The sequence below is a fragment of the Ictidomys tridecemlineatus genome, chromosome X (assembly GCF_052094955.1).
Source record: "Ictidomys tridecemlineatus isolate mIctTri1 chromosome X, mIctTri1.hap1, whole genome shotgun sequence".
NCBI lineage: Eukaryota > Metazoa > Chordata > Mammalia > Rodentia > Sciuridae > Ictidomys > Ictidomys tridecemlineatus.
In genome coordinates this window covers 15,506,082-15,525,867 of record NC_135493.1, presented here as the reverse complement: position 1 = coordinate 15,525,867, position 19,786 = coordinate 15,506,082, and the positions used below count along the sequence as shown (strand labels likewise).

The 19,786-nt window shown below is 37.1% G+C and overlaps 1 long non-coding RNA gene across 2 annotated transcripts in view; it reads left to right on the top strand.

Annotated features, from left to right (window-relative positions):
* Nucleotides 1–17,532, top strand: part of LOC120889869 (uncharacterized) — a 122,111-nt gene extending 104,579 nt beyond the window's left edge. For both annotated transcript variants that reach the window (XR_005734057.2, XR_005734056.2), the window contains exon 6: nucleotides 17,346–17,532. This is a non-coding gene — a long non-coding RNA (uncharacterized LOC120889869). The remainder of the gene's footprint in view (nucleotides 1–17,345) is intronic.
* The last annotated feature ends 2,254 nt before the right edge of the window (nucleotides 17,533–19,786 follow it).

The following is a 19,786-nucleotide window of genomic DNA, read 5'->3' as shown; positions in this document are numbered from 1 at the left end:
ACAGAAAAATATTTGGGGGGGGGGCAAAGGAAAAAATATTTTGCAGTTCCAAACATTGGTAATACACTAGAAGAACTCATGGGACAAAGTATATCAATGTACACATGACTAGGTGTATTACAGAAAAATGATACACAATGGGGTCATCAAGGGAAAAAGACACAGGTGGAACTGGATAAATCCAGGCACAGTCTTCCCATGCTGTCTTCTTCCTGTGAGGGAACACACAGCCTGCTCCTTTCTGCAGCAGCGAAAAATGCAGTAATAAATGTGCTGTGTTTTGGCCAAAGGAAGACCATTAGAGACTCAACATCCAAGGTTTTTATTGGAAGCTAGTCACATAGGCACCCTCTGCCTAGCAACTACAAAAATTCCAGACACCCCAAAGGAAAGCAAGTGTTCATCATAAATCACATTCTACAGTGTAGGGATAGCAAACCAGTCTTATCAGTCCAGGGGATGATTAAATGCCAAATTCCCAAATGCAAGCCAAGGGCCAAACTTGCAAGTAAGTCCTTCTAAAGACAGCTGCCTCAGACCTGCTGTGTTAACTCTTCTCTGTACTGTCCATCCCCAGAGCCCTTGCTACTCTTTGCAATGACTACAATATGTAGTCATCAATAGGAATCCATGGGGCATGGTCAGACCAACTTGCAGTATTGACCTCAGTCAGGCTGTCCATGGGGTCCTCAATTTAGCCAGTGAAAGCAAATTCCATTAACCACAAGGTCTATCTTAAATTTCCTTATAAATCCTTTTTTATACTTGTCCTGAGGCATCAATAGACACAGCACAACTCTGGTCAGTCCATTGAAGCTGAACTGAATGCCTTCTAGGCTGAGGCAGTGTTCTGATAGCAAGCACACATTAGAAGTCCAATCCCCCGAGGGCACAGGTGGTATCCCTGGAAACAAAGAGTTTATAAATTGTTATGGCACCTCAAGCAGGACATGCATTATATATTTTATTAAATTTCTTACAAAACTTCCCTTTTATTTCTTTTAATCCATAATTTTATGGAGTTTATCTTGTGTTCATTGTCATTGCAATAATTACCAATCTATTTATGGTTAGAACTTCACCTTTAAAGTCATTTTTTTCTACTTCTTTCTGCAGGATTATCATTTCGTGATTGAGAGCCTCTTTTCCAGCAGTTTTACAGCTATTTCTTTTTATGTATGCAGTTCATTAATTCTTTACCAAACTTCAAATCATAAGCATTGCAAGCACCATTTTGTACTCTGGGTACACAATGATCATAATGCTGATTTTCTTCTTTTTCACAGGTAACTGCAGAATTACTTAGTATGTTTCAGATTCTCTAAAGAGTCTTGGAGACAGCCATAATGTAATAAGCATCAATTAACAATTAGTGGAAGGAATAGGGAACAGAGTCATCATGTTCATTTTTAAGCTTTGGGCATCAAAGATTACAAAGCCTGGGGAACTGGAGGGACCTTATGTACTTAGCTGTGAGACTGTCCCTTGTGAATCTTTTTAAGCAGTAGGGATGTGTTCCAAAGCACAGAAAGGGTTATGTGTAATCACCTTTGAACAGCCTCCAAGCATAAAAATTAACCAACTTGAATAACTTTTAAATTATAAAATTAGATTAATTAAATCTCTGGTCATATAAGTAATTATATGTGAAGGACAAGATGTATACTTGTCAGGATTATTCATTTGAGCATATTATTTGGGTTCAAATGTGGTGGAAACTTTTGTTCAGATTAGTGCTTGAAGCAGATGAAAAAATGGAATATTTTATAAAATGGTTCAGTTGGAGAAATAATGAAGTTGGAGAGCTTTAAGACCTTCTGAGCAAAATGAAACAGTTTCTTCTTGCCTCACTTTAAGTTCTGGTTCTAGTTCAAGTCATACCACTTGCATAGATCACACTGGAGAATGTTTAAGTATTTTCTTTGATTTAAATGTAAGGTTCAGGGGCTGGGGTTGTGGCTCAGTGGTTGAGTGCTTGCCTACATGTGTGGGGCCCTGGGTTTGATTCTCAGAACCACATAAAAATAAATAAACAAAATAAAGGTCTATGTCCATCTACAACTAAAAAAATATTTAAAGAAATGTAAGGTTCAACAAATACATAAAAATTAACAGTGAAGGCTGGGATTGTGGCTCAGTGGCAGAGTGCTCACCTAGCATGTGGGAGGCACTGGGTTGCATCCTCAGCACCACATAAAATAAATAAATAAAATAAAGGTATTGTGTCCATGTACAACTAAAAATACCTAAAAATATTAATTATGAATATTTCTTAGAAATCCAAGCTGTAAGACAAATGTCAACATTATTCGAGAAGCTAGGTATCTTACCAGTGCTTCTTTTTAGAAGATAACACATGGAATATGGATTGCCTTTTATGTATTATTGGTCTCAACTCTTAGAAAAAACTATACAGGCCTCTTGTCATTTCTTGGTTGCCCAAAGTTTTATTTACAACCAAAGGCCAGAGAGCTTCTCACAATTCTAGTCTAACTAGGCTGCTTGTGTTTGTTTTTAGCCTTTTATTGAAATATGCATATAGAAAAGCATATGCATCCTAAGTGTACAGCTTGATGGGTCATTAAAAGTGAGCCACCTTTGTAACTATTGCTCACATCCATAAACAACACATGATCATTATCCCTGAAGCCACTGCTGGGCCTCCTTACAGTCATCTTCCACAAGGGCAAACACTACTACCCTGGCTGGGTAGAATGGATTAATTTGGCCTGCATTTCATTGCATATAAATAGACTTACATACATTACATGCATACTTACATACCTATACACAGACAGACATGCTCTTTCATATTTTTTAAAATTTTTTATTTCTTTTAATTAGTTATGCATGACAGTAGAATGTACTTATATCATTTGATATATCATACATAGATATAATTTCTAATTTTTCTGAGTTTACATATTGTGGAATCACATTGGTCATACAGTCACATACATACATACAGTAATAATGTCTGTTTCATTCTACTATCTTTCTTATCCCCATATCCCCTGCCTTCCCCTCCTTTCACTTCCCTCTACCCCATCTAAGGTAATGCTATTCTTTTTTTTTTGCATTACAACTTTTAATACGCATATATACCACAATTTTTGTATCTCTGTTTGTGTATAAAGTATGTTGATACCCAATTCAAGTCTTCATACATGTACTTTGTATAATATCTGGTTTCTTTAGCAGCTGGTTTCTTTCTTTCACTATGGCTTATGAGAATCATCCAAATCATCATGTGTAGATGTAGTCTGTGTTTCTCAGATCTTTTGTTTTGGATCCCCTCCATCCAACATGGTGAGTTACTGGCTTTGATATTTATGTAGTGTAAAATTATATATATAGTAGTTCCCCCTTGTCAGTGGGGGATACATTCAAAGACCCCCAGTGAATGCCTGAAACTAGGTAGTATTGAATACTATACGTATACTATGTTTTCCCCTTTATCTACATTCTTTTTAAAAAAATATTTATTTTTTTAGTTGTAGTTGGACATGATATCTTTATTTTATTTATTTTTATGTGGTACTGAGGATTGAGCCCAGGGCCTCGCATTGCTAGGCGAGCGCTCTACCACTGAGCCACAACCCCAGCCCCATCTACATTCTTATGATAAAGTTTAATTTATAAATAAGACACACTAATATAATTGATTCAAATTGTTTATTTTTGGAGTTTTCCACTGAGTATTTTCAGAGCATAGTTGATCACAGGTCGTTGAAACCACAGAAAATTAAAGCACAGGTAAGAGGCAACTACTGCATTAAGCACAATCATTTCAGGCTATGTTTTCTTCATTATCCAACACTTTGGCTCAGATTGCCTTTTTCTGGTAGTCTTATAACAGGTTCTTTTTTCAAAATAGATGTAATCTTCAGTGGTCACATTGCCAACAAAAATTTTTTGCCGTTGGTTGGCTTCATCGCAGCATTCTAGTTTCTGACACCACACTATGCTGAATACTGACCTCAAAGATCATTAGTGGTGGCCTTTCACTGTTCCTCACCCTCCTTGGCTTCTTTAATTAAGACAATGTAACACCTGTGGAATTCTTTCAATATCATTTGCATTATTGCATTATTCTCCATGTTGTACTATGAGCCTTCTCCTGTTTTCCTTCCTGTTCCTGTCACCTAACTCTAGCTTTTATTATCATTTCAGTCCTTCCTTTCTATATTCTCCGTCTTAGAACTCATTCAGTATCATGACTTCACTATTCTCAATGGTGACCGCTCCCAAATTTGTATCTTTAGCCATAACCTCTATTCAGCTGTATCCTGAACATTTTCATGTTCCAGTGGTACTGCAAACTCAACATGACCCCTGCAGATGAAGTTAGGATTTCCTTTCCTCCAAATTGCTTATCTTCATATCTTTTCTCTTTGACTATCATTGCTAATCTCTGATCTTCTTAGCTTATTTTGAAGGGTTTCTTAATAAACCCTTCTATAATTTATAGCTAATAAGCATAATTTCCCTAGTTACTTTCCTTAGGAAGCTTCTTATCTGTTACCATTCCTTTCTTTTTCTTCTTCGACAAGATTGGTCTAGGTCTTTATTCCCTTTTGCCTAAATTCCTCAGATTGCCTCCTATTTAGTTTGCTGCACTGTATTCTCTCCTTTTGTGTGTGTTTGTGTATGTGTGTGTATGTGTGTTACAGAGGATTGAACCCAGAAGTTCTCTACCACAAAGCTACATCCCCAATCCTTTTAGTTTATTTTTATTTTTATTTTTATTTTGAGACAGAGTCTCACTAAGTTGCTGAGGCTATCTTGAACTTGTGATCCTCCTGCCTCAGCTTCCTGAGTTGCTTGGGATACAGGTATGTACTACCCGTGTCTCTCCTTTTCTAACCCACTCTATGAGTGGTCTGCTACCACATAAACTACTTTAATTTTTTTCTTGTATAATAGTACAATTAAGACCAAGATTAATTTTTAACAGGTCATCACATATTTAAAGCATGTTGATAGTGTGCCAGATACATGCTAGGTTCTTGAGATCTGTTGGAGAAGAAGACAGGTAAGCTCCCCTGTTTTTATCAATCTTATATTCTCCTGGAAGGGAGATAAAATAAACATTGTAGATTTGGTGAACTTTTAAAAAGAAGTGATATTGATGAAGAAGTGCATAGTCAAGTATTCCAAGTAGAGGTGAAAGTATGTTCAAAAGCTCTGAAGTGGGAACGAGTTTGACATCTTCAGAGAATGTGGAAAAGTTGAAGATGGCAAGAGTGGGAGAGTGGCACAAGTGTCAGTAGTGATGTTAGAAGAGAAGAAGTGGTCAGATCATGTGACAATCTTGTAACCTATAACAAGGTTGAATTGTAGAACTGATGGAAGTTGAGGGGGTTTAAATAGGATGATAATGCATTCTTCTTATTCTAAAATTTTAATATCATACTTCCTTCTCAATAAAGGTCTAAATTCACCTTAGTGTTTGGGGTCCTCCACAGTGTAACCTCACTCTGATACTCAATGTATTTTCCAAGACTCTTAAAGCTGAATCATTCACTAAGTTCTTCTTTTGACTTTTTCAGCATAAGTGTCCCTAACTAGACACAATAGTTCCTTGAGAGCAGGAACTATTGAAACTGTTTTGTGTCCTTCAGAGTGCTAAGCATCTGGTTTTCCTTGAATTGCACCAAGTAAGTAAAACAAGAGGTATCACTAGGGTATTGTGTTTCCTTATGTATTCTAAAATTAAATCATGGGTGTGGAAATATCCCAAGTAAATTATGGCTACCATTCATATTATGAAAAAAACTAATAAAGTCATGAAGTGTGTTTTTGACATCTGTTTTCCAGAACTGTTCCTTAAGAAGCCTTGTCAGCTTACAGAGTCTTAAATGGCATCTATGTACTTTTTGTCATTATATTTCCACAGCAGGAAACAATGCATTTTTGAGGAAGAAGTCCTATTTTTGTGGTTTTGTGGTAACCCCAGGGGGGCTTTACCACGAGCTACATCCCCAGCCCTTTTATTTTATTTTAAATTTGAGGCAGGGTTTCACTAAGTTGCTGAGACTGGCTTGGAACTTTCAATACTCCTGTTTCAGCCTCCTGAATCTCTGGAACTACAGGTGTGTGTCACTGAGATTATAGGTGTATGCCACTGCAGCCAGGAAATAAGCCCTTTAATATTTAGACTTGGTAATATAGTTGTGCACAAAGTATAATTATTAAGTGCTGATTACTTTTTCTTGCTGTGGACAAATGTTTTTTTTTTTAATTTTTTAGTTGTAGATGGACACAATACCTTTATTTTGTTTATTTAGTTTTTATGGGTGCTGGGGATCAAACCCAGGGTCTCACAAATGCTAAGCAAGTGCTCTACCACTGAGCCACAACCCCAGCCCCCTAGACAAATGTTTTATGTTTTGAGTGATTTTTTAAACAAAATGACACCTTTAAAATTAGCAATATCTACCCATGTAAAAATTGCTGAGGAGTTTCACACTTATAGATTCACACTTATTGAGAATAATTATGCATTCATCTAATCTAATACTTTTCCTTGTGGCCACCACACTCCTCTTTGGTGCTTGAGTTCATCTATGGCATCACAGCAGAAATGTAGGACTTTGAAACTGTCAGTGTGAAGCACTATGAATGTAGGAAGACACTTTGTTTATGTAGTAAATATTTTCCATGTTACTACATATCCTTCATATTTATCATCTTGTAGCTGCTTAATCAATTGAGAAGATTTCCTAACTGCTCCTTCACTTTTAAACCATTTTTATTGCCAATTTTGAATTATTTCCTTAAGATAGTCTGTGAAGATGGCCATCAAAAAACATTAATACTTCTATGGCTCTTTATGCTTTCTAGCCATCAATATGTGTACCAGTTTTACCATGGTCTTGGCTGGCTTTGAGTATTATTTTCCAAAATAAATAGCAGTTTTCTTTCTTTCTCTTTTCATCCAATGTGTCTAAAATGGCACCCCATTGTTTCCTTTCTCTCATTTTTGGAGCCAAGGGAAGTGATGTGCACTGTGGCTTCTCTATCCAATTTTCATTTGATAACACACTTACGGATGTGTAATGTCAAGTCAAAATAGGACTCAGGTGACAGGGAGAGGAAGCAGAAACCACAACCCCTACCAAGAAAGGGTACTAGAAGAGAAACTTGTACTTCTAGAGGTAAATTAAGTTCAGTTAAGGTTGGAGGACTTACCCAAAGTCCAACTGGTTTTCATTGAACTAGTTTGATAGTTGCTCTTTTATTTGTATCATGTTTTATTTTAGATATTAACAAATAAATTAAAGTCTTGAGAAAACTAATTGAAATAATATTTCTATTTTGATGTAAGAGATGTAAAATCACAACAAGCAGTTGAGTTTCCTTTGTCTTAAAGCCCAATGCTATCTTGTGTTATAATGATGAAGTTTATAGCAGTATAAACTTTTGTTGACATTGCTATTGTGTGGTAAATTAAATATCTTATGGTGATGATATATATTTTAGGCAAGTAATTTGAAATGTTTGCATTTAGCTGTAGTCTATTATTCTAGAGCAGTGGTTCTTGACCAGGGATGATTTGCCCTCTAGGGAACATTTAGAAATGTCTGGAGATATTTTTGAATGTTGTGACTTGGCAGATGCGATGACATCTAGTGAGTAGAGGTCAGGGACAGTGTTAAACAATTCTACAGTGTATTAAACAGCTTCCACATAAAGAATGATATGTCCCAATCTTCAGTAGTGCCACTGTTAAGAAACCCTGGTCTAGAGTGTACTATTTTTGAACCTCACATTTACTTGGGAGGGAATGCTATTTTCAAAATACAGTTTTGATCATTTTGAGACATTGTGTTTCTAAACTGAGACTCTTAACCACCAATCACTGGGCAGTGATTAAAGTCAATGTGATACAAAGAGCTTTTAATACCCAGAAGAAGTACTGGGCAAGTGTAGAGCACTTTTCTGTTGGCTTTCTCACTGTCTGTGCTTTGAATATATTTTTATTCATTAAAAGAAGCTAATGAAGTTCAATATATTTTGAGAGACTCTGCTGCATAATATTTTATCACTAAATTAAAGTGAAGAATCCATGTTCTCACACAGAGCAAGATGAAATATAGTACACTGAAGGAAATGTCCAATTATCTTAACACAAATGTTAGCAATAATGGGCCTTTTGTGTTTTATTATACCAAGTTGTTGCTAGCTCTACCTTATTAAAATTTTCAGTTCAGAAGACAGAGAGATCAAAAAGAGATAAAGATATATTAATGCTAATCATTAGCCAACCAACAAGCATTTATTAAGCTTCTTTTATGAGCCTGGAGATGTACTAATTGGGAATATGGAAACATTAAAATATGATATTATTTGGTTTTTATTGAGTTGACTATATGTGAGCTATTTGCATATATTTATCTAATTTATTTATCACAATTAATATAAGGGTAGGTCACATTACTTTTATTACATGGATGAGGAAACTGAGGCCCAGAGAGATGATGTTCTAGGTCACTCAGCTAGTAAGTCATGGCGCCATGATTCATTCAAACCCAAGTTAGTTTGGCTCCAGAGTTCATTCTCTCAAATATAACTCTATATCCTCACCAAGAAAGGCATTTTCTCTGAGCTGGAGCTAAACCAACAACCAAAGGATGCCTATGGAATATATTCTGTGGTCCTCTATTTGTCCAGGTGGACTACTCTCCCCACCCCCTTCTCCTTTTGTAATACTGAGGACTGAATCCAGGGGAACTCTACCACTGAGCTAAATCCTCAGGTGTTTAAGTTTTTTTGAGATAGGGTCTCACTAAGTTGCCCAGGCTAGTCTTGAACTAAGTTGCCATCCTATTGCCTCGACCTTTCAAGTAGCTGGCATAACAGGTGTGCACCACCATGCCTGGCCAGGTAGACTGTTCTTAATTAGAGGAATTAAGACTGGAACATGTGAAGCAATACAATATCATCCTCAGAAATATATGATGATAATAGAATATCTCAAGTCTTTCCCATGACCTCTCAACACTTCTTTAAAAAAATAGAGGGAGTCTTTTCATTTTTCTACATTATTCAAGGATCAAGAGGGTCAAATGTATTTTAGAGATATATAACCTCTAAAATAATTCCATTACCTCTTCAATTATAGATCATTTTTATTTTGGCTTACATTTATGAACCAAAGAAAGTACTGAATTCTGTAGGCAAATATGACACAGTTGTCTGTATTCTAAAGGATACGGAAAATGTCTGGGTCATATTATTTTTCTCAGGGCAAGTAGTTATAGACCTATTCCAATTCTGGGCCTTATGTTGGCCAGTATTCTTCTGCTTTTGAGTGTCATATCACATAATTTTCAAAGGAAAGGAAGAGTTCTGTTTCCCCAGAGGTAAACAGAAGCTTTCTCTGGCATTATACTGTGTGCTTCACATTTGCTAGCATCTCATTCCTGGGTTGGTTTACTGCCACCTCTCCTTCTAGCTTTTCTTGCCCAACTGATATTTATTCTTTGAGTTTTTCTTCACAATTTGATTCCTGATCATCTCAGCTCCATTCTAGAACAACCAAGGGCAGAACTGCCTTTGAGTCCCAGCTGTACTGTTTATTGGTCATATGGTCTAAGTCAAATCACTTTATCTTTCTGAGCCTGTTGTTTCCCTGTGGAATAAGAAAAAATAATAGCACATACCTTATAAAATTCAACTCAATGTCCTCACATACATGAAGCATTCAACCCACAGTCAGGCATATAGAAAGTATGTAGTAATAACAATATAACAACTTTCTTCTTCCTCCTCCTCCTTTTCTTCCTCCTCCTTCTCCCCTCTTTCCTCTTCCTCCTCCTCCTCCTCTTACTTCTTCTTCAAATGCAAATTTGATCATCTTATTTTCTGGCTTATGTATCTTCATAGGCTTCCAGTTGTCTCTATATCAAATCCAGTCTTCTTAGCGACTGTGGCAGTCTTTTCTTCTATATGGTCTCTTTAATGTTCCTTCAGTTCTCTATCTCATATCCTTAATGCTCCAACCCATCTGCCGTGGTTCACAATGTTTTACAACTATCAGGGTTTTAAAAAAATATTTAAGTTTTAATGTGTACTCTTCCCTTCTTTTCCCTCTGTATGAAGTAACTCTGTCCCATCCTAAAATGCTTCTGGACCTAGATTTATGGCATCTTTTCTATGATGGCCTCTGTAAATTTCTGCCAATAATTCATTAATTCAATAAATCTATATTGAATATCTTCTAGGTGTCAGGCACTGCCCTAGGGGCTGGGACTTTGGAAGTAAAGAAAATTTTAAAGGGATAAAAATCTCAAATCTCATGGAGCTTGTGTCATTATGCAGTTAATTTAAACAGCTCAATATAACAAACTTATGTAGTCCACCTACAATATGTCCGGCACTTATGTTAAGCACTGGGGTACAAAACTGAATCGCTTAATCTCTTGCCTCAAGGGAGTACTGTAGTTTGGAGAAAGAAGACTCCTAAACAAATTATTTTCCTGCAGTGTGGTGGGGAGTCTGATAAAGGTAAGCCCAATCATGGGGAGGAAAAGAGGATCAAGGGGAGCCTTTTCTGGAGAAAGTGATAATTTGAGTCCTGAGAGAAGACTGAGTCTTGTGTGAATGATGTTGAGAATGGAACCAAGGGCCTTGTACATGCTAGGGAAGTGCTTTACCACTGAGCTACACCCCAGCCCTGAAAGGAGGTTGTCTTAAAAGTAAAAGGCAGAGCAGATAACTGAAGAAGACAATATTATATGGAGATCTGCAGAAAATCTGGGGTTGTTAGAGTTTAAATTTTAAGCTGTAGAATGGCAGGAACAAGTCCTAGGAAAACAGGCAAGAACCAGATCCTGCAGGGCCTTGTGGAATGACACTAAGGAATTGGAATTCTTATCAATTATAATTGTTGTTTTCTAATTTAGATGTGCATCAGATTCACTTGTGGAAATTTCTTGAAACGAACTAAAACCAATAAATCAGTTCCCAGGGCCCTCCCTGAGCTCCTGAATCAGAATCCCTGCTGATTTGAATTTTTAACAGCTTAAGAAGTTTCTAATACTCCACAGCTTGAGTAGTTTTGCTATGGGGAGCTACTAAAGGTTTTTAAGTAAGGGTATAACAACCAAATTTTTTGTGTTGGAAATATCACACTCATTCTGACAGAATGGAGGATGGACTTGAGAGGAAAGCTGGAGGTTTTTCAGATTAGAGTTGAAGATACAGTGTCTATGGAGATGGACAGACAGAAGGAGAAGATGAATTAAAAAGGAATTGGAATTTGCAATTTTTTTGTGACTGACAAGATTTGGGTGCTAAAGGGATAGGATTTAAGGTAACTTCTCTGTCTCTGGTTGTGATCTCTATATAAATAGTGGTATGAAGTCGTATAGCCACCAACTGAGATTATTCCCTATCAGGGCCTCTTTTCTATGTCTCATACTACCTGGTAAGTGCCAGGCTCAGAGAAGGTACTTTTGGAATGCTGAATCAAATATGGCAGTGGGAAATTAGGGCCGCAAGGCCCTTTACTAAACAAACTTCTTTTTATCATTTGGTGCAATGGTTGAAATTCCAACTTTAGGAAAATCCTTCTGCCATATTCACTGCCATAAATTTCTGTAATTACCAGGTCCTGGAATTTAGTGCCCACTGTGGCTGTGGAAAGACTCTTTAAAGGTTTGTATATATTGAATAGAAAGTGGTAGACTTGAAAAATGGTTTATTTAGCTAGCTTCTTTTCATTATTATTAGGTTTTTGTGACTGTGTGTATGCTGGAATTGAACCCAGGGCCTTGTGCATGTGAGGCAAGCACTCTACCAACTGAGCTAGATCCCCAGCCCTCTTTTCATTATTTTTTATTGTACATGAATGACCACATTGGGAAACCTTAGAAGAAATATATATTGGATGCTAGTCCTAGGATCAGATTGGGAATTTATTTAATTATAAAATTACAGGTAGAAAAGGGAAGATATAGATTGAAATGAGTTTCTCTGTTGGTCTTGAATTGCCTCATTCAAACCTGTGGTTGAGTTGTGTTTTGGATATGTATCACCTGACCTCATGATAAAAAGTTATCAGCTGTAAAAGCAGCTAGGGCATTTCTAGTATCAGTTTAGAGCTTTCTCTGACATGGGGCAAAAGTAAGCAAAGACCTCAGGGTGATAATTCTTCCTTCTCTTGTCCCATCTTCTTTTATCTACTCTTGAATTGTAACATAAGCAATTGGGATGTGAAAAATTATTTAATTTTTCCAAATTCTTTAAGTTGCTTTGAATTTGTATGATTCATTTGGCCTTTGAAGTGAAATTTTACCCACCTCTCTTCATACTTACCTATGTTTGTTTACAAGGAAAGGTAGGAAGAGAAGAAGGAAAGAAAGGAAAAAGAAGAAAGGGCATATTAGTCCAGATGTTCTGACCCCTGCATGCATGTTAGGATCACCTGGAGAGGTTTTCAAAATCTTGATACTAAATGAAATCAGAATTTCTGGGCTTGTGATCCAGGCAATAGTATTGGTTAAATATCTCCAATTGATTCTAATGTGCAATCAATGTTGAGGACTATTATACAAGTTGGATACAGCCCATGTAATTACATATTTCAAGTCCCAGATCAGAACATATATGATAGCTATCATTTCTTGAGTGCCTATTCTGACAGGGATTCTGATATCCTTATCTTTTTCTCAGGAAAAACCTTAATTGGGTGAGAGTACAATTACTTTTCACATATGAGGAACAGAGGAGGTAGGTAGCTTACTTTATATCCTATAGCTATAGGATACAGCCAGCTCCAAAGTCCAGATTCTTTAATGCAGCTGACTATTACACAATGTGAGATTGATGGGATTTGTGTTTCAGATATGAGACAATTATGTGTGTAGGGAGAGCATCAAAAAGTTGAGAATTTATAGACATTTCAGTGACTTATAGGAAATATAGGCAGCAAATTGGAATCACAGCTGATTTAGAATCAGACACATTAGCTACAGCTAACATCTCCTAAATCTTTGAAATCACTAGATTTCGAAAAAGAAGCCTAGATATTTTCCACTGAGTAAATGGGGAAATCAAGACTGTTTTGGTTCAAGACTAGTCAATCTAGGAGTTGAACCCATTTGAGGAGAGCATTGGCAATAGCTGCTCCTACCACTTCTTTCATAGTGTTTTTAAGAGTGGGCTGGCGAGGATGTGGGGAAAAAGTACACTTTTACATTGCTGGTGGGACTGCAAATTGGTGCAGCCAATTTGGAAAGTATGGAGATTCCTTGGAAAGCTGGGAATGGAACCACCATTTGACCCAGCTATTCCCCTTCTCGGACTATACCCAAAAGACCTAAAAGGAGCATACTACAGGGACACAGCTACATCAATGTTCATAGCAACACAATTCACAATAGCTAGACTGTGGAACCAATCTAGATGCCCTTCAATAGATGAATGGATAAAAAAAAGTGGCATTTATACACAATGGAATATTACTCAGCACTAAAAAATAACAAAATCATGGCATTTCCAGATTATGGATGGCATTAGAGCAGATTATGCTAAGTGAAGTTAGCCAATCCCTAAAAAACAAATGCCAAATGTTTTCTTTGATATAAGGGGGTGACTCAAAACAGAGTAGGGAGGAAGAGCATGAGAAGAAGATTACCACTAAACAGGGAAGAGAGGTGGGAGGGAATGGGAGGGAGAAGGGGAATTGCATGGAAGATGGAAGGAGACCCTCAGCATTATATAAAATTACATATATGATGGTGTGAGGGGGAAGAAAAAAAAGAGAGAAATGTGTCACAGTAGATTGGGTAGAGAGAGGTGATGGGAGGGGAGGGGAGGGGAGGGGGGATAGGAAGGGCAGCAGAATACAACTGACACTAGGATTGCTGTATGTATACACATGGATGTATAATCAATGTGATCCTTCAATCTGTACACGTGGAAAAATGAGAATTCATGCCACATTTGAATCAAATGTATGATATATCAAGATCATTGTATTGTCTTGAGCAACTAATAAAAAAAAACATCCAGTTTAAATAAAAAAAGAGTGGGGCTGAAAAATCTATTACAATCTGCTTGTACCTCTACTGAAAATTCTATAGAATATAGTGATCATGAGTTCTAGTTTCTTGCTATATGACCTCAGGCAAGTTATATGTTCCTCCACACTTCAGTTTTTATCTGCGAAATGGCGTTAGTAACAGCCCTCACCTCAGTGGGGTTTTGCATAGATTCCATGTGATAATGCTTCCAATGCTCCTATACAGGGCTTAGCATATGTAATATTCAAAAAGTGTTAGGGCTTAATATTGCTAACCTTTTTTGTTCAATATACATCCATTCTTTAGAAGACCTGTCTGTTTAATAAAAATGGCTTTTTTTGAAAGAAAGAAAGAAAGAAAGAAAGAAAGAAAGAAAGAAAGAAAGAAAGAAAGAAAGAAAGACTGGAGTAAGAACAGCTACTATCATTCCATTTTTCTACTGAGAAAACAGAGGCTTGGCAAGATTGTCACTTGCTCCATGTTAGACACTGCAGTATTTTGTCACTCTATGTCCATCATCTTAATCACTATACTATAGTGACTTTTTTTTTATTTGGGGAGTTATACCAGGCATTGGTATAACTTGGGGTATTGGGGTACTTAACCACTGAGCAACATCCCCAGCCTTTTTTTTTTTTTAAATTTATTTAGAGACAGGGTCTCACTGAGTTGCTTAGGGCCTCACTTTTGCTGGGGCCGGCTTTGAACTCGTGATTCTCTTGCCTCAGTCTCCTAAGCTGCTGGGATTTCAGGCGTGCACCAGCGCACCCAGTTTATACGGGGTCTTCATAAGGAGACTTGAGGAGTAGAAGCAGGTAATATGATGATATATTGCATGGGAACTTATTTTAAGTTTGTCAACTGTCAAAGAAAAATGTACCAAAACCTGCTTCAAACTTCCCACAATCTTGTTATTGAGGAAAATGTTTTCCTAGATGAGTTGTCTTGAATACCCCCATTAGACTATGGAATCTGGGAATCCTGTTAGAATTTTCTTCAATTAAGTCATTAAAGATAATACCAGTTAAAAGTTTTTCTTGGAATATAAACATCAATGAAATAATGTATTAAAGAAAAGTATCTTCTTTTGTCCATGCTCTGCTCTGTCTATCCCATATGTTTATGCTTATATAATATTCACATTGATATGATGCCTGGGAGTTGTTTAAGGGCTGGCTTTCAAGACAACCACATTATAAAGATTGCCACACTCTGCTAAACAGTCTTTACATTTTTATGACTATATTAATTTTGTTGAGCACTTAGGGCTGACTTTAGATATTCATCTACTTTTGGAGTATTTGGTTTGTTTGTAATTAATTATTCAGTGTTGTAAACCATAGTATTATGATCATATTTTTGTAGGCAAGTTTTTATTCTGTGGTGTTGTTTCTTTATGATAAATTCCCATGGGATATTTTTCAAGTTTAATAATATAAAAACTTGATTTTGTTTTTTTTCCATTTTTATTTTTTTTATTGGCTGTTCAAAACATTACAAAGCTCTTGACATATCATATTTCATATATTTGATTCAAGTGGGTTATGAACTCCCATTTTTACCCCATATACAGATTGCAGAATCACATCGGTTACACATCCACTTTTTTACATACTGCCATACTAGTGTCTGTTATATTCTGCTACCTTTCCTATCCTCTACTATCCCCCCCTCCTCTCCCCTCCCATCTTCTCTCTTTACCCCATTTACTGTAATTCATTTCTCTCTCTTATTTTTTCCCTTTCCCCTCACTTCCTCTTATATGTAATTTTGTATAACAATGAGGGTCTCCTTTTTTTACCATGCAATTTCCCTTCTCTCTCTCTTTCCCTCCCCCCTCTCGACCCTGTTTAATGGTGATCTTCTTCTCATGCTCTTCCTCCCTATTCTGTTCTTAGTTGCTCTCCTTATATCAAAGAAGACATTTGGCATTTGTTTTTTAGGGATTGGCTAGCTTCACTTAGCATAATCTGCTCTAGTGCCATCCATTTCCCTGCAAATGCCATGATTTTGTCATTTTTTAGTGCTGCATGGTACTCCATTGTGTATAAATGCCACATTTTTTTTTTTATCCATTCATCTATTGAAGGGCGTCTAGGTTGGTTCCACAGTCTAGCTATTGTGAATTGTGCTGCTTTGAACATTGATGTAGCAGTATCCCTAAGGTCTTCAGGGAATAGTCTGAGAAGGGGAATAGCTGGGTCAAATGGTGGTTCCATTCCCAGCTTTCCCAGGAATCTCCCTACTGCTTTCCAAATTGGCCGTACCAATTTGCAGTTCCACCAGCAATGCACAAGTGTACCCTTTTCCCCACATCCTCGCCAGCACTTGTTGTTGTTTGACTTCATAATGGCTTCCAATCTTACTGGAGTGAGATGGTATCTTAGGGTGGTTTTGATTTGCATTTCTCTGACTACTAGAGATGGTGAGCATTTTTTCATGTACTTGTTGATTGATTGTATGTCCTCCTCTGAGAAGTGTCTGTTCAGGTCCTTGGCCCATTTGTTGGTTGGGTTATTTGTTTTCTTATTGTTTAATTTTTTGAGTTCTTTGTATACTCTGGATATTAGGGCTCTATCTGAAGTGTGAGGAGTAAAAATTTGTTCCCAGGATGTAGGCTTCCTATTTATCTCTCTTGTTGTTTCTTTTGCTGAGAAAAAAACTTTTTAGTTTGAGTAAGTCCCATTTGTTGATTCTAGTTATTAACTCTTGTGCTATGGGAGTCCTATTAAGGAATTTGGAGCCCGACTCCACAGTATGTAGATTGGAGCCAACTTTTTCTTCTATCAGACGCAGAGTCTCTGATTTGATATCAAGCTCCTTGATCCATTTTGAGTTAACTTTTGTGCATGGTGAGAGAAGGAGATTCAACTTGATTTTGAATGCTAATATAAGATCTGGGCATATAAATAGATTATTTTCTCTTTGCTACATGTAATGATAATTGTTTTTTACGTTTTCTAAACTGAAGCACGTTGTAAGAAGTTTGTTGTATCAGAAATTAGTTTTGGATGTCTTTGAAATGGAGAACTTAAACTGCTCATTTTTTTTATTTTTTTGACTTTGGTTAGGGACCTGAAAAATTCAATCAGATGGATTCTCACACCCATTAGCAGGTGACTGCTCAGGCTCTGCTGCTCATCCTGTTTGCTCAGCAAGAGAGCCTGGTGATTTTCATTTTACAATGTACAGGTCTTGAGATTTGGAGATTCTGTAGCCCACCTCAAAACTCATGTCCTTGGTGTTCTTGAGAAAGCTACTTTGATTTGCTATGATGTCTGGTTAACAAAGATCTTTTTCATTTTATTTCAGGGACAGTTGGATTTCCCCCCTCTTCTTGTTTATGACTACAGTCTTCAGTGTGGCGAAAGTGGATTAAAGAGTTTCCCCCAAAGGCTTCCAGGCATATCATCCTTGCTTTTGAATATCTGTATCAACATCAATAGAGATATATGTGTACTCCTAATTATATAAATTTTAATTATATATAAATGTAAAATCTCATTGTCTGGCCTCATTTTGTATGACACAAAATACTGATAATATGGAAGAAAACAGGTTGGCAAATATTTATTCAAGGTCAAAGTTCCCTGAAAAGATAAAAAGTATTTAATTTAAAGCAATTAGAGCCAGGGAGGCACATCTCTTTTAAAAATATTAAAGTTGAATACACTGGTTTTCCATATGAAAAAAACATTTTTTTCTTTTCCTTTTTCTTTCTCATATTGTTCAGAGCATCTAATTGTTCCATTAGAATAGTTCTAGAGATTTTGTCCACTGGAAGTATTGTCAAATAAATTGTATGTTAAACATGTATTTTTCCTTCCTTCCTTCCTTCCTTCCTTCCTTCCTTCCTTCCTTCCTTCCTTCCTTCCTTCCTTCCTTCTTTCCTTCCTTCCTTCCTTCCTTCCTTCCTTCCTTCCTTCCTTCCTTCCTTCCTTCCTTCCTTGTTCCCTCCCTCCCTTCCTTCCTTCCTCCCTGGGATTGAAACCAAGGACACTTAATCACTGAGCCACATCCCCAGCCCTTTTTATTTTTTATTATTTATTTTGAGACAGGGTCTTGTTGAGTCACTTAGGTCCTTGTTAAGTTGCTGAGGCTGACCTTGAACTCACAATCCTCCTGCCTTGGCCTCTAGAGCTGCTGAGATTATAGGCATGTGCCATTGCGCCTGGCAAAGTTGCTGAGGCTGACTTTGAACTTAAGATCCTCCTCCCTCAGCCTGTAGAGCTGCTGGGATTACAGATGTGTGTCACTGCACCTGGCAAACATGCATTTTTCTAACTGAAGTTGTTTATACAAGCTATTTTACACTTTTGTATCAGGATGATCATTAAAAATATGTACATTGGTTTACCATATAGAGTTTTGTTTGGTTTTGGTGGTGGAGATAGAACCTAACTAAGCTACATCTGCAGCTCCCATATAGAGTTTTTGAATATCAGATAGTATTATTCCTCCATTAAGTCCGAAGATTTCTGATTATTGGTGGTCTATTTCTACCTATTCTCCTTTGCAGGTTGAGAATGTTCAAGTTTTACTTAATTGTAGATAGCAAATCTTTGGAGTAAGTTTCTTAGATTTATTTGCCTCAACTAAACAAAAGTCAGGTGTCACAACTCCCCAAATGTTGTATATGTGTATAAAAATACCCTCAGGTTTGCAGTTTGGGGAATGGTCATAAATGTTCTGTGATAAAGTTTATTGAAAAATATAAGTCTTAGAAAAACATTTCAGAAAATGCCTACACATATTCTTCAATTCATGAGCATTCTTAAAGCCATCCTAAAACTGAGGAATACTCATTTCTGTGGGCAGGGCTCAAAAAGCTCATGTTGCCCTTGGAAGGGAGATTGGAATGAGGAGGAACAGGGTCAGAGAGTTATGTTCTGAAAGACACTGTGAGGGGAAGTAGGGGTTGACTAGCTGCCTCATAGAAGATAAAATAATTTACTAGCCAGTAGTATACCTTTGCCTATATTGGAAGGATTAGGGCTTTGGCTGATGAAAATTGGGCCTTGGGTCTAGAATAAAGTCATGGGATAAGGAGCAGTCACAGAAGGTCAAAAAAGGTCTCCTTTACAGTGGAAGTTTTGGATTCAACAATTTCCCATTCAGTCTCACAATTGAGGGCTGGACCCTTAGCTTTGCCTGAAGAGTTGAAACTGTTATAAATTATGAGGCTCACTGGAACCCATTTCACTCTCCTCTAAATACTCTGAACTAAACAGTGGGATATTGAGCTTCAGGGAATTCTTTCCCCACCAGGTGACTGCCTCATGATAGTTTTATTTGAGCTCTCAAGTCCATTTATTTGCATGGACAGTAGCAGTTTTCTAGAAATGGAAATTTGTTTCTGCTGAAGAAAAAAGCTATTACCTGGATGTCATTCACAGATTAAGGTGAAGGCAGCTACATGCGAGTCTCAAGGCAGCCATCTTTGAACATCTTGAAAGTGTGTAAATCAGTATTTAGCTTGATTCTGCAGTGAAAAGTGTAGAGAGCACATTAATTTGATTGAAATGGGGCTGCATAGAGTACCAGAGGAGGGGCTGCTAGCAGGTCAACTACTTTGACTGAAGAGGAACTAGGGCTCTTAAGTTTTAGACATATTTTCTCATTTCATCTGTGTACTCTGTTTTCACATGTAATGGTTGCATTAGAAGTATAGGTGTTTTGTGAAACTGGGGCTTAAGAGAACTTGCTCTTGTCCTCCTGTTCTGTAAACCCTGGGGGTGAACTGTGGTGGGTGT